At 48.5% G+C, this 14,172-nt stretch overlaps 1 long non-coding RNA gene across 4 annotated transcripts in view; it reads right to left on the bottom strand.

Annotated features, from left to right (window-relative positions):
* Window positions 1-3,069, bottom strand: part of LOC144036090 (uncharacterized) — an 8,915-nt gene extending 5,846 nt beyond the window's left edge. For all 4 annotated transcript variants that reach the window (XR_013288576.1, XR_013288577.1, XR_013288578.1 and 1 more), the window contains exons 1-2: window positions 570-3,069; window positions 316-478 (exon numbers count right to left, since the gene is read on the bottom strand). This is a non-coding gene — a long non-coding RNA (uncharacterized LOC144036090). The remainder of the gene's footprint in view (window positions 1-315; window positions 479-569) is intronic.
* Window positions 3,070-14,172: the final 11,103 nt, after the last annotated feature.

Here is a 14,172-nt window from a genome sequence, read left to right as displayed (position 1 = left end):
TGCGACCAGTAATTCTAGTATGTCACATGTATGAAACAATATCCAAATGTCATGATAAGCAATCACGATATGATAATCAACATGATATTGTGAGGTTAGCGATACTCACGATAACTGTAAAAGTAAAATAAAAAAATAAGTCACAATATTGTAAAAAAAAATGAAATAAAAACAAAAAAAATTATATTGAGAAAAGAATGTACTTTTGCTTTTGAGTTATAATTAATCTTTTATGTTTTGTCAAACCTTGCACGATAACCCCCCCACCCCCAAAAAAAACAAAATTAAGTGTGACAACACACCATATAAACATACCATAGTGTTTTTCCATTGTAGTGAAATTCAAACATGAAAACCTTCTGGGCATCATGATACACTCTCAGCCTGTTTTCACGTTCCTGTTTGCTTATAACTTCTCCTCGATATTCAGTAGGAAAGACTCCCTTCTGAAAGGAGCAGGAACTGAACACTCCTCGACCTTACAAAGAAAAAGGGATACAACAGAAATATTTCATTATAACAGTAATGAAAACTAGGCCCATACTAAAGAATCTTTTACCAATACTCACCTTTGAATGAATTAATATATTTTATGGTGAAGCCATCCTTGTCTTTACCTAAGGATGAAAAATATGCTACCTCTTCTTTGGGTTTAACTTTTGCCCTCTGTGGCCTCATGACTGACATATCTCACTGAAGATAATGATCTAAAGCTATAGAAAAAAATGAGTTTCAATCAGTTTGATAGGTAACTTGGTGCAGATGTTTTGAAGTTGACTTTCTGTGGACCATAATATCCTGTGCAGTGTGCAGTAAATGTGCCAACGAAAATAAAATAGTGGATAGCACAGCTCTGCTAAATATTTGCATAAATTAAATGTAATGAACACTAACAGACTTTACTGAAATATTTCTATTTAAAGAACAAATTTAAGTAAACACAAATGCAGCAATTTACCAATACTTCATTTATACTGTACTGGTAATACTAAACCATTGTATATTTTCACATCACAAACCAGCCTATCAAACCAACCTGTTATTGCTTTCCTCTTAAAAATTTCAATTAGCATTTATCTTACTCAACAGACGGTTAGCTCTGCTATGCTAACTGAGCTAACCGTCGCTAACAAAAGCGTAGCAATTCTAAATAATTAGCTGCAACCATCATAATCAACAGATGGTTAGGTATGCTAACGTTAGCTTAGCTGCACTTACACTGGACTTGCATTATAAATCATTTTCAGCAATGTACACAAGCGACCAACATTAAAATAAACAAGTTTCTGGAGGAAAAATTCGAGCTTCAAACCTACCTCATTAGCACAGCTACACTGCCATCACGTCTCGTGAAGTAATTAGAGCCGGGGGCGGTTCTCTATCGGGGCTGCTAGATGACGTCACTTCCGTACTCCGGGCAATATAATAAATCACATTTAAATCAACAAATTGGTTCAGTGTTGGATTATGAACTTTGTTGATAAGAGTGGCTATTGTTCTATGATTTACAGTGTCAATTAAAAAAAAAATAGATCACATTTAAAATTAACCCGAAAGGCTCATATACTAAATTAATTACCACAGACGAAAACAAAGGATATTATTGCTAGAATTATAGATAATTTTGTAATCGTTTAATGTGATTTCAGTTTGCTTTTTTAAAAAGTTATTATTATTTTTTTTCATTAACGAAAGTATTTTTTTGCTTTAGTAAATAAAATAACCTTGCTGCTGTCACACAGTTGCTGTCCGAGGATGTTTTGGTACTATACTTTAGTAATGGACGCATGTGTTTTTTGGCAAAATTGTGAGCGAGCCCAGTAACTTGGCTTAGAAGCAACCCTGCAAATGAATGGTCACATGATGCTTTACTGTTGGCATGAAGCAGGACTGATGGTAGCGCTCATCTTTTCTTCTCCAGACAAGCATTTTTCCGGATGCCCCAAACAGTTGGAAAGGGGGTTAATCAGAGAAAATAACTGTAACTCTTTTTTCCTTATTTTGGTCTGTGTTTATGGAATCCCTTTTTCACTGGTCACACCAGGCCATCCTCCAAAAGTCTTACTCCCTCACCATGAGTGTAGATGGACTCATACCTGCTTACTGCCATTCCTGAGCAAGCTCTACACTGGTGGTGATGTCCTTATCCCTGCAGCTGAATCAACTTTGGGAGATAGTCCTGGCTTTTGCTGGATTTTCTTGGGTGCCCTGAAGCCTTCTTCACTTAAAGTTTGTAAGGTCACTAAAGGAAATTACTTTAATTTTCATGGCAAATAGGGACTTTGCAATTCATCTAATCACTATAACATTCTGGAGTACATGTACATGCAAATTGCCATCATAAAAAAACAATAATAAGTCAGCACTGCAGATTCTTAGAAAATCAATGTCATTCTCAAAACATTTGGCCACTGGTGTACAGAAAGATGTTATACTGTAAAGGCAGGGTGGGATGTTAAATGATGAATTAATGTACGGCACTGACAGTTTCTCTGTCTCTGCTGTTAACCATTGTACATTTTTAAATAAACAACCACTGAAAGAATTAAATACTGAAATATATAATTAAATATCATAGGGTATTTCATTATTTAATTATTTACTTAGGTAATGGTGGCTGCAAAAAAAAAAAAAAAAAAAGGCTCTGTGTCTACAGACAAACATTCACAATACACAGCATTTTGAGAAAAAACTGAATTATGGAGACGTGCGTAATTGTGAGGACAGGTGATGGTCAGCCAATCAAATGCTGTGAAATATACACTGGTGTGAATTATTCATGAAGTGGTGCATTACAAGGACCTTCCTACAGGGGGCGCCATCAAATACACAAAAATACACAAATTCACGTAATTATGCTTTACAAGGACATTGGCTAAAACTTTGGATTTAAGCCTTCTACAGCCCTAGAAGCACTTCTGCATTGAAATAATTATGAGGACATGGGCTGTGTCCTCATAATTCAAAATGTCCTCGCAGCACGGCATGTATTCAGGTGAAATGTCCTCATAATACACAAAGGCAAACACACGCACACACACACACACACACACACACACACACACACACACACACACACACACGCACACACACACACATCTTTACTATCTTTATGGGGCCATTTCATTGACATAATCCATTTCCTAACCCCTTCCCCTAACCTCAACCATCAAAAATGATTTCCTACCCTCTATTCCTTATCCTAACCACAACCATAACCCAATTCAAACCTGATCTCTAAAACCAAGTCTTGACCCTCAAAAAGAGGTCTAAACTTGTGGGGCCCAGCACAATGGCCCCACATGGACGGGTGGGCCCCACAACTCTGTAAAATCCCAGAATGTTGGCCCCACTATGTGACAAAAACAAGACCACACACGCACGCACGCACACACACTTTTTTTCCTAGTCTATTTCTCTGTCCACTTTAAATTCATTCACACAACTATGACAAATACATGGACTACTTGCAATTGTGTTTTGTGTACCAAACTGTAAGTATGTTGTCATTTTGAGCCTGTGGATATCACTCTGATGTAATATTAAAAACTACAGAAACAACAAAGTCAGAAAGCTTTCAAAACCCAAAACAATTCAAAGTTAAAGGGAGAGTTTGCAGTCATCAAATAATTCAACTCAACCTTATTTTCATAGGGCTTTCACAACAGCTGCCGCAGTATCAAGCACGTAACACAGCAAATACCATAAAACATTAACAATAGTACAACCATAAACACAAAAAACACACACACACAACAGTAACAAAACAACAACATTTTGTCGTATTTGCATGACCTGACAGTACAAAATTATTTAAATGATTTTTGGTCCCATCTTTTGCCGCTAATTTCCGTCCACATTTTATTACTTTCTATTTACTTCAACTTGCAAACCAAAGGTGAGAAAGACAAGTTGGACACTGATTGGCTGCTGTCACACACATTTCCGCTGCATTTGATTGAGTATTTTGTGACATTTGACATTTGTGACATCCATCCATCCATTCATCCATTATCTAAACCGCAATGTGTCACATTAATATGCTCACAGCTTCTCACCATAATGTCACAATTCTCAATCATATAATCACCGTGCCAGACATTACATTAGAGTTGTTTAGGGCGGACATGCTCAGTAAAATAAATAAATGAATATGATACCAATTTTTTTTCAGTCACTTATGGTGTTGTAGTTGTCTCGCCTGACATCAGGATCCAATTCCCATTATATTTCAATGAATGTGAATGTACAGTACAAACCCAATTCCCAAAAAGTTGGGACACTATACAAATTGTGAATAAAAATAGAATGCAATTATGTGGAAGTGCCAAATTTCAATAATTTGTTCAGAATAGAACATGACAGGTCAAAAGTTTAAACTGAGAAAATGTATAATTTTAAGGGGGAAATATGTTGATTGTAAATTTCATGGTGCCAACAAATCTAAAAAAAATTGGGACAGGTAGCAATAAGAGGCTGGAAAAGCCAATTGCACTTATAAAAACAGCCGGAAGAGCAGTTACCACTAATGAGGTCCATTGGCAACTTGATTGGAGTATAAAAAGAGCTTCTCGGAGTGGCAGTGTCTCTCAGGAGCGAAGATGGGTAGAGAATCACCAATTCCTCCAATGTTGCACAGAAAGATAGTGGAGAAATATCAGAAAGGTGTTTACCAGCGAAAAATTGCAAAAAAAACAGTGCATGACATCATCCAAAGATTCAGAGAATCTGGAACAATCATCAAGGCTGAAAAATCATACTGGATGCCCATGATCTTCGGGCCAATAAACGGCACTGCACCGCAAACAGGAATGCTTACTGTGAGGGAAATCACAGAAAGGGCTCAGCAATACTTTTAGAAAACATTGTGAGTGAACGCAATCCAACGTGCCAGCCGCCGCTGCCAGATGAAACTTTACAGTACAAAGAAGAAGCCATTTCTAAAAGCAGATCAAGAAGCGCAGGCATTTCTCTGGGCCAGGGGTTATTTAGAATGGAGCGTGGCAAAGTGGAAACCTGTTTTGTGGTCAGACGAATCACGATTCAAAGTTCTTTGTGGAAAACTGGGGTGCTATATCACACTGACTAAAGAGGACAAGGACAACCCAAGTTGTTATCAGCACTCAGTTTATAAGCATGCACCTGTGATGGTATAGGGTTGCATGAGTGCGTGTGGCATGGACAGCTTCCACATCTGGAAAGGCATCGTCGATGCAGAAAGCTATATTCCGAGAACAACATATGCTCCCATCCAGGCATCATCACTTTCAGAGAAGATCTTGCATTTCTCAACACGATAATGCCAGACCACATGCAGCACCAATTACAACATCATGGCTGCGTCGGAAAAGGATCCGGGTTTTGAAATGGCCAGCCTGCAGTCCACTTCTTTCACTTCTAGAGCACATTTGGCGCATCATAAAGGGGAAAGTGCAACAAAGAAAGCCCAAGACAGTTGAACAGTTAGAGAGACACGTGTTAGAGAAAAATGGGACAGCATTCCTATTTCTAAACTTGAGAAACTTCGACGACCCCAGATGTTTGCAGATTGTTGTAAGAAGAAGAGGGGGTGCCTCACAGTGGTGAAAATGGCCTTGACACAACTTTTTGGAAATTTGTTGACACCATGGAATTCATTCCTATGGGGGAATCTCTGGGATTCGAACCCTTGCCTCCAGTGGGGACTGCGACCCGAACGCAGCGACTTAGACCGCTCGGCCATCCTGACAGCTCTTTCCTTCCAAGGTTCAATGGGGGACTTTGACACCTGGTAGCCCGCCATTCATTTCAATTGGGCATTTCGACCATTCATTCCTATGGGGGAATCTCTGGGATTCGAACCCACGCCTCCAGTGGGGACTGCGACCCGAACGCAGCGACTTAGACCGCTCGGCCATCCTGACAGCTCTTTCCTACCCAGGTTCATTGGGGGACTTTGACACCTGGTATCCCGCCATTCATTTCAATGGGGCATTTCGACCATTCATTCCTATGGGGGAATCTCTGGGATTCGAACCCTCGCCTCCAGTGGGGACTGCGACCCGAACGCAGCGACTTAGACCGCTCGGCCATCCTGACAGCTCTTTCCTTCCAAGGTTCAATGGGGGACTTTGACACCTGGTAGCCCGCCATTCATTTCAATGGGGCATTTCGACCATTCATTCCTATGGGGGAATCTCTGGGATTCGAACCCTCGCCTCCAGTGGGGACTGCGACCCGAACGCAGCGACTTAGACCGCTCGGCCATCCTGACAGCTCTTTCCTTCCCAGGTTCATTGGGGGACTTTGACACCTGGTATCCCGCCATTCATTTCAATGGGGCATTTCGACCATTCATTCCTATGGGGGAATCTCTGGGATTCGAACCCTCGCCTCCAGTGGGGACTGCGACCCGAGCGCAGCGACTTAGACCGCTCGGCCATCCTGACAGCTCTTTCCTTCCCAGGTTCATTGGGGGACTTTGACACCTGGTAGCCCGCCATTCATTTCAATTGGGCATTTCGACCATTCATTCCTATGGGGGAATCTCTGGGATTCGAACCCGCACCTCCAGTGGTGACTGCGACCCGAGCGCAGCGACTTAGACCGCTCGGCCATCCTGACAGCTCTTTCCTTCCAAGGTTCAATGGGGGACTTTGACACCTGGTAGCCCGCCATTCATTTCAATGGGGCATTTTCGACCATTCATTCCTATGGGGGAATCTCCGGGATTCGAACCCTCGCCTCCAGTGGGGACTGCGACCCGAGCGCAGCGACTTAGACCGCTCGGCCATCCTGACAGCTCTTTCCTTCCAAGGTTCAATGGGGGACTTTGACACCTGGTAGCCCGCCATTCATTTCAATTGGGCATTTCGACCATTCATTCCTATGGGGGAATCTCTGGGATTCGAACCCGCGCCTCCAGTGGGGACTGCGACCCTAGCGCAGCGACTTAGACCGCTCGGCCATCCTGACAGCTCTTTCCTTCCAATGTTCAATGGGGGACTTTGACACCTGGTATCCCGCCATTCATTTCAATGGGGCATTTCGACCATTCATTCCTATGGGGGAATCTCTGGGATTCGAACCCACGCCTCCAGTTGGGACTGCGACCCGAACGCAGCGACTTAGACCGCTCGGCCATCCTGACAGCTCTTTCCTTCCAAGGTTCAATGGGGGACTTTGACACCTGGTAGCCCGCCATTCATTTCAATTGGGCATTTCGACCATTCATTCCTATGGGGGAATCTCTGGGATTCGAACCCGCACCTCCAGTGGGGACTGCGACCCGAGCGCAGCGACTTAGACCGCTCGGCCATCCTGACAGCTCTTTCCTTCCAAGGTTCAATGGGGGACTTTGACACCTGGTAGCCCGCCATTCATTTCAATTGGGCATTTCGACCATTCATTCCTATGGGGGAATCTCTGGGATTCGAACCCGCACCTCCAGTGGGGACTGCGACCCTAGCGCAGCGACTTAGACCGCTCGGCCATCCTGACAGCTCTTTCCTTCCAATGTTCAATGGGGGACTTTGACACCTGGTATCCCGCCATTCATTTCAATGGGGCATTTCGACCATTCATTCCTATGGGGGAATCTCTGGGATTCGAACCCACGCCTCCAGTGGGGACTGCGACCCGAACGCAGCGACTTAGACCGCTCGGCCATCCTGACAGCTCTTTCCTTCCAAGGTTCAATGGGGGACTTTGACACCTGGTAGCCCGCCATTTATTTCAATTGGGCATTTCGACCATTCATTCCTATGGGGGAATCTCTGGGATTCGAACCCGCACCTCCAGTGGGGACTGCGACCCGAGCGCAGCGACTTAGACCGCTCAGCCATCCTGACAGCTCTTTCCTTCCCAGGTTCATTGGGGGACTTTGACACCTGGTATCCCGCCATTCATTTCAATGGGGCATTTCGACCATTCATTCCTATGGGGGAATCTCTGGGATTCGAACCCACGCCTCCAGTGGGGACTGCGACCCGAACGCAGCGACTTAGACCGCTCAGCCATCCTGACAGCTCTTTCCTTCCCAGGTTCATTGGGGGACTTTGACACCTGGTATCCCGCCATTCATTTTAATGGGGCATTTCGACCATTCATTCCTATGGGGGAATCTCTGGGATTCGAACCCTCGCCTCCAGTGGGGACTGCGACCCGAACGCAGCGACTTAGACCGCTCGGCCATCCTGACAGCTCTTTCCTTCCCAGGTTCATTGGGGGACTTTGACACCTGGTAGCCCGCCATTCATTTCAATTGGGCATTTCGACCATTCATTCCTATGGGGGAATCTCTGGGATTCGAACCCGCGCCTCCAGTGGGGACTGCGACCCTAGCGCAGCGACTTAGACCGCTCGGCCATCCTGAAAGCTCTTTCCTTCCAATGTTCAATGGGGGACTTTGACACCTGGTATCCCGCCATTCATTTCAATGGGGCATTTCGACCATTCATTCCTATGGGAAAATCTCTGGGATTCGAACCCACGCCTCCAGTTGGGACTGCGACCCGAACGCAGCGACTTAGACCGCTCGGCCATCCTGACAGCTCTTTCCTTCCAAGGTTCAATGGGGGACTTTGACACCTGGTAGCCCGCCATTCATTTCAATTGGGCATTTCGACCATTCATTCCTATGGGGGAATCTCTGGGATTCGAACCCACGCCTCCAGTGGGGACTGCGACCCGAACGCAGCGACTTAGACCGCTCGGCCATCCTGACAGCTCTTTCCTTCCAAGGTTCAATGGGGGACTTTGACACCTGGTAGCCCGCCATTCATTTCAATGGGGCATTTCGACCATTCATTCCTATGGGGGAATCTCTGGGATTCGAACCCACGCCTCCAGTGGGGACTGCGACCCGAACGCAGCGACTTAGACCGCTCAGCCATCCTGACAGCTCTTTCCTTCCCAGGTTCATTGGGGGACTTTGACACCTGGTAGCCCGCCATTCATTTCAATTGGGCATTTCGACCATTCATTCCTATGGGGGAATCTCTGGGATTCGAACCCACGCCTCCAGTTGGGACTGCGACCCGAACGCAGCGACTTAGACCGCTCGGCCATCCTGACAGCTCTTTCCTACCCAGGTTCATTGGGGGACTTTGACACCTGGTATCCCGCCATTCATTTCAATGGGGCATTTCGACCATTCATTCCTATGGGGGAATCTCTGGGATTCGAACCCTCGCCTCCAGTGGGGACTGCGACCCGAACGCAGCGACTTAGACCGCTCGGCCATCCTGACAGCTCTTTCCTTCCAATGTTCAATGGGGGACTTTGACACCTGGTATCCCGCCATTCATTTCAATGGGGCATTTCGACCATTCATTCCTATGGGGGAATCTCTGGGATTCGAACCCACGCCTCCAGTGGGGACTGCGACCCGAACGCAGCGACTTAGACCGCTCGGCCATCCTGACAGCTCTTTCCTTCCAATGTTCAATGGGGGACTTTGACACCTGGTATCCCGCCATTCATTTCAATGGGGCATTTCGACCATTCATTCCTATGGGGGAATCTCTGGGATTCGAACCCACGCCTCCAGTGGGGACTGCGACCCGAACGCAGCGACTTAGACCGCTCGGCCATCCTGACAGCTCTTTCCTTCCAAGGTTCAATGGGGGACTTTGACACCTGGTAGCCCGCCATTTATTTCAATTGGGCATTTCGACCATTCATTCCTATGGGGGAATCTCTGGGATTCGAACCCGCACCTCCAGTGGGGACTGCGACCCGAGCGCAGCGACTTAGACCGCTCAGCCATCCTGACAGCTCTTTCCTTCCCAGGTTCATTGGGGGACTTTGACACCTGGTATCCCGCCATTCATTTCAATGGGGCATTTCGACCATTCATTCCTATGGGGGAATCTCTGGGATTCGAACCCTCGCCTCCAGTGGGGACTGCGACCCGAACGCAGCGACTTAGACCGCTCGGCCATCCTGACAGCTCTTTCCTTCCCAGGTTCATTGGGGGACTTTGACACCTGGTAGCCCGCCATTCATTTCAATGGGGCATTTCGACCATTCATTCCTATGGGGGAATCTCTGGGATTCGAACCCTCGCCTCCAGTGGGGACTGCGACCCAAACGCAGCGACTTAGACCGCTCGGCCATCCTGACAGCTCTTTCCTTCCCAGGTTCATTGGGGGACTTTGACACCTGGTAGCCCGCCATTCATTTCAATTGGGCATTTCGACCATTCATTCCTATGGGGGAATCTCTGGGATTCGAACCCGCACCTCCAGTGGTGACTGCGACCCGAGCGCAGCGACTTAGACCGCTCGGCCATCCTGACAGCTCTTTCCTTCCAAGGTTCAATGGGGGACTTTGACACCTGGTAGCCCGCCATTCATTTCAATGGGGCATTTTCGACCATTCATTCCTATGGGGGAATCTCCGGGATTCGAACCCTCGCCTCCAGTGGGGACTGCGACCCGAGCGCAGCGACTTAGACCGCTCGGCCATCCTGACAGCTCTTTCCTTCCAAGGTTCAATGGGGGACTTTGACACCTGGTAGCCCGCCATTCATTTCAATTGGGCATTTCGACCATTCATTCCTATGGGGGAATCTCTGGGATTCGAACCCGCGCCTCCAGTGGGGACTGCGACCCTAGCGCAGCGACTTAGACCGCTCGGCCATCCTGACAGCTCTTTCCTTCCAATGTTCAATGGGGGACTTTGACACCTGGTATCCCGCCATTCATTTCAATGGGGCATTTCGACCATTCATTCCTATGGGGGAATCTCTGGGATTCGAACCCACGCCTCCAGTTGGGACTGCGACCCGAACGCAGCGACTTAGACCGCTCGGCCATCCTGACAGCTCTTTCCTTCCAAGGTTCAATGGGGGACTTTGACACCTGGTAGCCCGCCATTCATTTCAATTGGGCATTTCGACCATTCATTCCTATGGGGGAATCTCTGGGATTCGAACCCGCACCTCCAGTGGGGACTGCGACCCTAGCGCAGCGACTTAGACCGCTCGGCCATCCTGACAGCTCTTTCCTTCCAATGTTCAATGGGGGACTTTGACACCTGGTATCCCGCCATTCATTTCAATGGGGCATTTCGACCATTCATTCCTATGGGGGAATCTCTGGGATTCGAACCCACGCCTCCAGTTGGGACTGCGACCCGAACGCAGCGACTTAGACCGCTCGGCCATCCTGACAGCTCTTTCCTTCCAAGGTTCAATGGGGGACTTTGACACCTGGTAGCCCGCCATTCATTTCAATTGGGCATTTCGACCATTCATTCCTATGGGGGAATCTCTGGGATTCGAACCCGCACCTCCAGTGGGGACTGCGACCCGAGCGCAGCGACTTAGACCGCTCGGCCATCCTGACAGCTCTTTCCTTCCAAGGTTCAATGGGGGACTTTGACACCTGGTAGCCCGCCATTCATTTCAATTGGGCATTTCGACCATTCATTCCTATGGGGGAATCTCTGGGATTCGAACCCGCACCTCCAGTGGGGACTGCGACCCTAGCGCAGCGACTTAGACCGCTCGGCCATCCTGACAGCTCTTTCCTTCCAATGTTCAATGGGGGACTTTGACACCTGGTATCCCGCCATTCATTTCAATGGGGCATTTCGACCATTCATTCCTATGGGGGAATCTCTGGGATTCGAACCCACGCCTCCAGTGGGGACTGCGACCCGAACGCAGCGACTTAGACCGCTCGGCCATCCTGACAGCTCTTTCCTTCCAAGGTTCAATGGGGGACTTTGACACCTGGTAGCCCGCCATTTATTTCAATTGGGCATTTCGACCATTCATTCCTATGGGGGAATCTCTGGGATTCGAACCCGCACCTCCAGTGGGGACTGCGACCCGAGCGCAGCGACTTAGACCGCTCAGCCATCCTGACAGCTCTTTCCTTCCCAGGTTCATTGGGGGACTTTGACACCTGGTATCCCGCCATTCATTTCAATGGGGCATTTCGACCATTCATTCCTATGGGGGAATCTCTGGGATTCGAACCCACGCCTCCAGTGGGGACTGCGACCCGAACGCAGCGACTTAGACCGCTCAGCCATCCTGACAGCTCTTTCCTTCCCAGGTTCATTGGGGGACTTTGACACCTGGTATCCCGCCATTCATTTTAATGGGGCATTTCGACCATTCATTCCTATGGGGGAATCTCTGGGATTCGAACCCTCGCCTCCAGTGGGGACTGCGACCCGAACGCAGCGACTTAGACCGCTCGGCCATCCTGACAGCTCTTTCCTTCCCAGGTTCATTGGGGGACTTTGACACCTGGTAGCCCGCCATTCATTTCAATTGGGCATTTCGACCATTCATTCCTATGGGGGAATCTCTGGGATTCGAACCCGCGCCTCCAGTGGGGACTGCGACCCTAGCGCAGCGACTTAGACCGCTCGGCCATCCTGAAAGCTCTTTCCTTCCAATGTTCAATGGGGGACTTTGACACCTGGTATCCCGCCATTCATTTCAATGGGGCATTTCGACCATTCATTCCTATGGGGGAATCTCTGGGATTCGAACCCACGCCTCCAGTTGGGACTGCGACCCGAACGCAGCGACTTAGACCGCTCGGCCATCCTGACAGCTCTTTCCTTCCAAGGTTCAATGGGGGACTTTGACACCTGGTAGCCCGCCATTCATTTCAATTGGGCATTTCGACCATTCATTCCTATGGGGGAATCTCTGGGATTCGAACCCACGCCTCCAGTGGGGACTGCGACCCGAACGCAGCGACTTAGACCGCTCGGCCATCCTGACAGCTCTTTCCTTCCAAGGTTCAATGGGGGACTTTGACACCTGGTAGCCCGCCATTCATTTCAATGGGGCATTTCGACCATTCATTCCTATGGGGGAATCTCTGGGATTCGAACCCACGCCTCCAGTGGGGACTGCGACCCGAACGCAGCGACTTAGACCGCTCAGCCATCCTGACAGCTCTTTCCTTCCCAGGTTCATTGGGGGACTTTGACACCTGGTAGCCCGCCATTCATTTCAATTGGGCATTTCGACCATTCATTCCTATGGGGGAATCTCTGGGATTCGAACCCACGCCTCCAGTGGGGACTGCGACCCGAACGCAGCGACTTAGACCGCTCGGCCATCCTGACAGCTCTTTCCTACCCAGGTTCATTGGGGGACTTTGACACCTGGTATCCCGCCATTCATTTCAATGGGGCATTTCGACCATTCATTCCTATGGGGGAATCTCTGGGATTCGAACCCTCGCCTCCAGTGGGGACTGCGACCCGAACGCAGCGACTTAGACCGCTCGGCCATCCTGACAGCTCTTTCCTTCCAATGTTCAATGGGGGACTTTGACACCTGGTATCCCGCCATTCATTTCAATGGGGCATTTCGACCATTCATTCCTATGGGGGAATCTCTGGGATTCGAACCCACGCCTCCAGTGGGGACTGCGACCCGAACGCAGCGACTTAGACCGCTCGGCCATCCTGACAGCTCTTTCCTTCCAATGTTCAATGGGGGACTTTGACACCTGGTATCCCGCCATTCATTTCAATGGGGCATTTCGACCATTCATTCCTATGGGGGAATCTCTGGGATTCGAACCCACGCCTCCAGTGGGGACTGCGACCCGAACGCAGCGACTTAGACCGCTCGGCCATCCTGACAGCTCTTTCCTTCCAAGGTTCAATGGGGGACTTTGACACCTGGTAGCCCGCCATTTATTTCAATTGGGCATTTCGACCATTCATTCCTATGGGGGAATCTCTGGGATTCGAACCCGCACCTCCAGTGGGGACTGCGACCCGAGCGCAGCGACTTAGACCGCTCAGCCATCCTGACAGCTCTTTCCTTCCCAGGTTCATTGGGGGACTTTGACACCTGGTATCCCGCCATTCATTTCAATGGGGCATTTCGACCATTCATTCCTATGGGGGAATCTCTGGGATTCGAACCCTCGCCTCCAGTGGGGACTGCGACCCGAACGCAGCGACTTAGACCGCTCGGCCATCCTGACAGCTCTTTCCTTCCCAGGTTCATTGGGGGACTTTGACACCTGGTAGCCCGCCATTCATTTCAATGGGGCATTTCGACCATTCATTCCTATGGGGGAATCTCTGGGATTCGAACCCTCGCCTCCAGTGGGGACTGCGACCCGAACGCAGCGACTTAGACCGCTCGGCCATCCTGACAGCTCTTTCCTTCCCAGGTTCATTGGGGGACTTTGACACCTG

This window comes from Vanacampus margaritifer, chromosome 1, assembly GCF_051991255.1.
Source record: "Vanacampus margaritifer isolate UIUO_Vmar chromosome 1, RoL_Vmar_1.0, whole genome shotgun sequence".
NCBI lineage: Eukaryota > Metazoa > Chordata > Actinopteri > Syngnathiformes > Syngnathidae > Vanacampus > Vanacampus margaritifer.
Note: the sequence above shows the minus strand (reverse complement) of the source record. Positions and strands in the feature narration are given on the sequence as shown.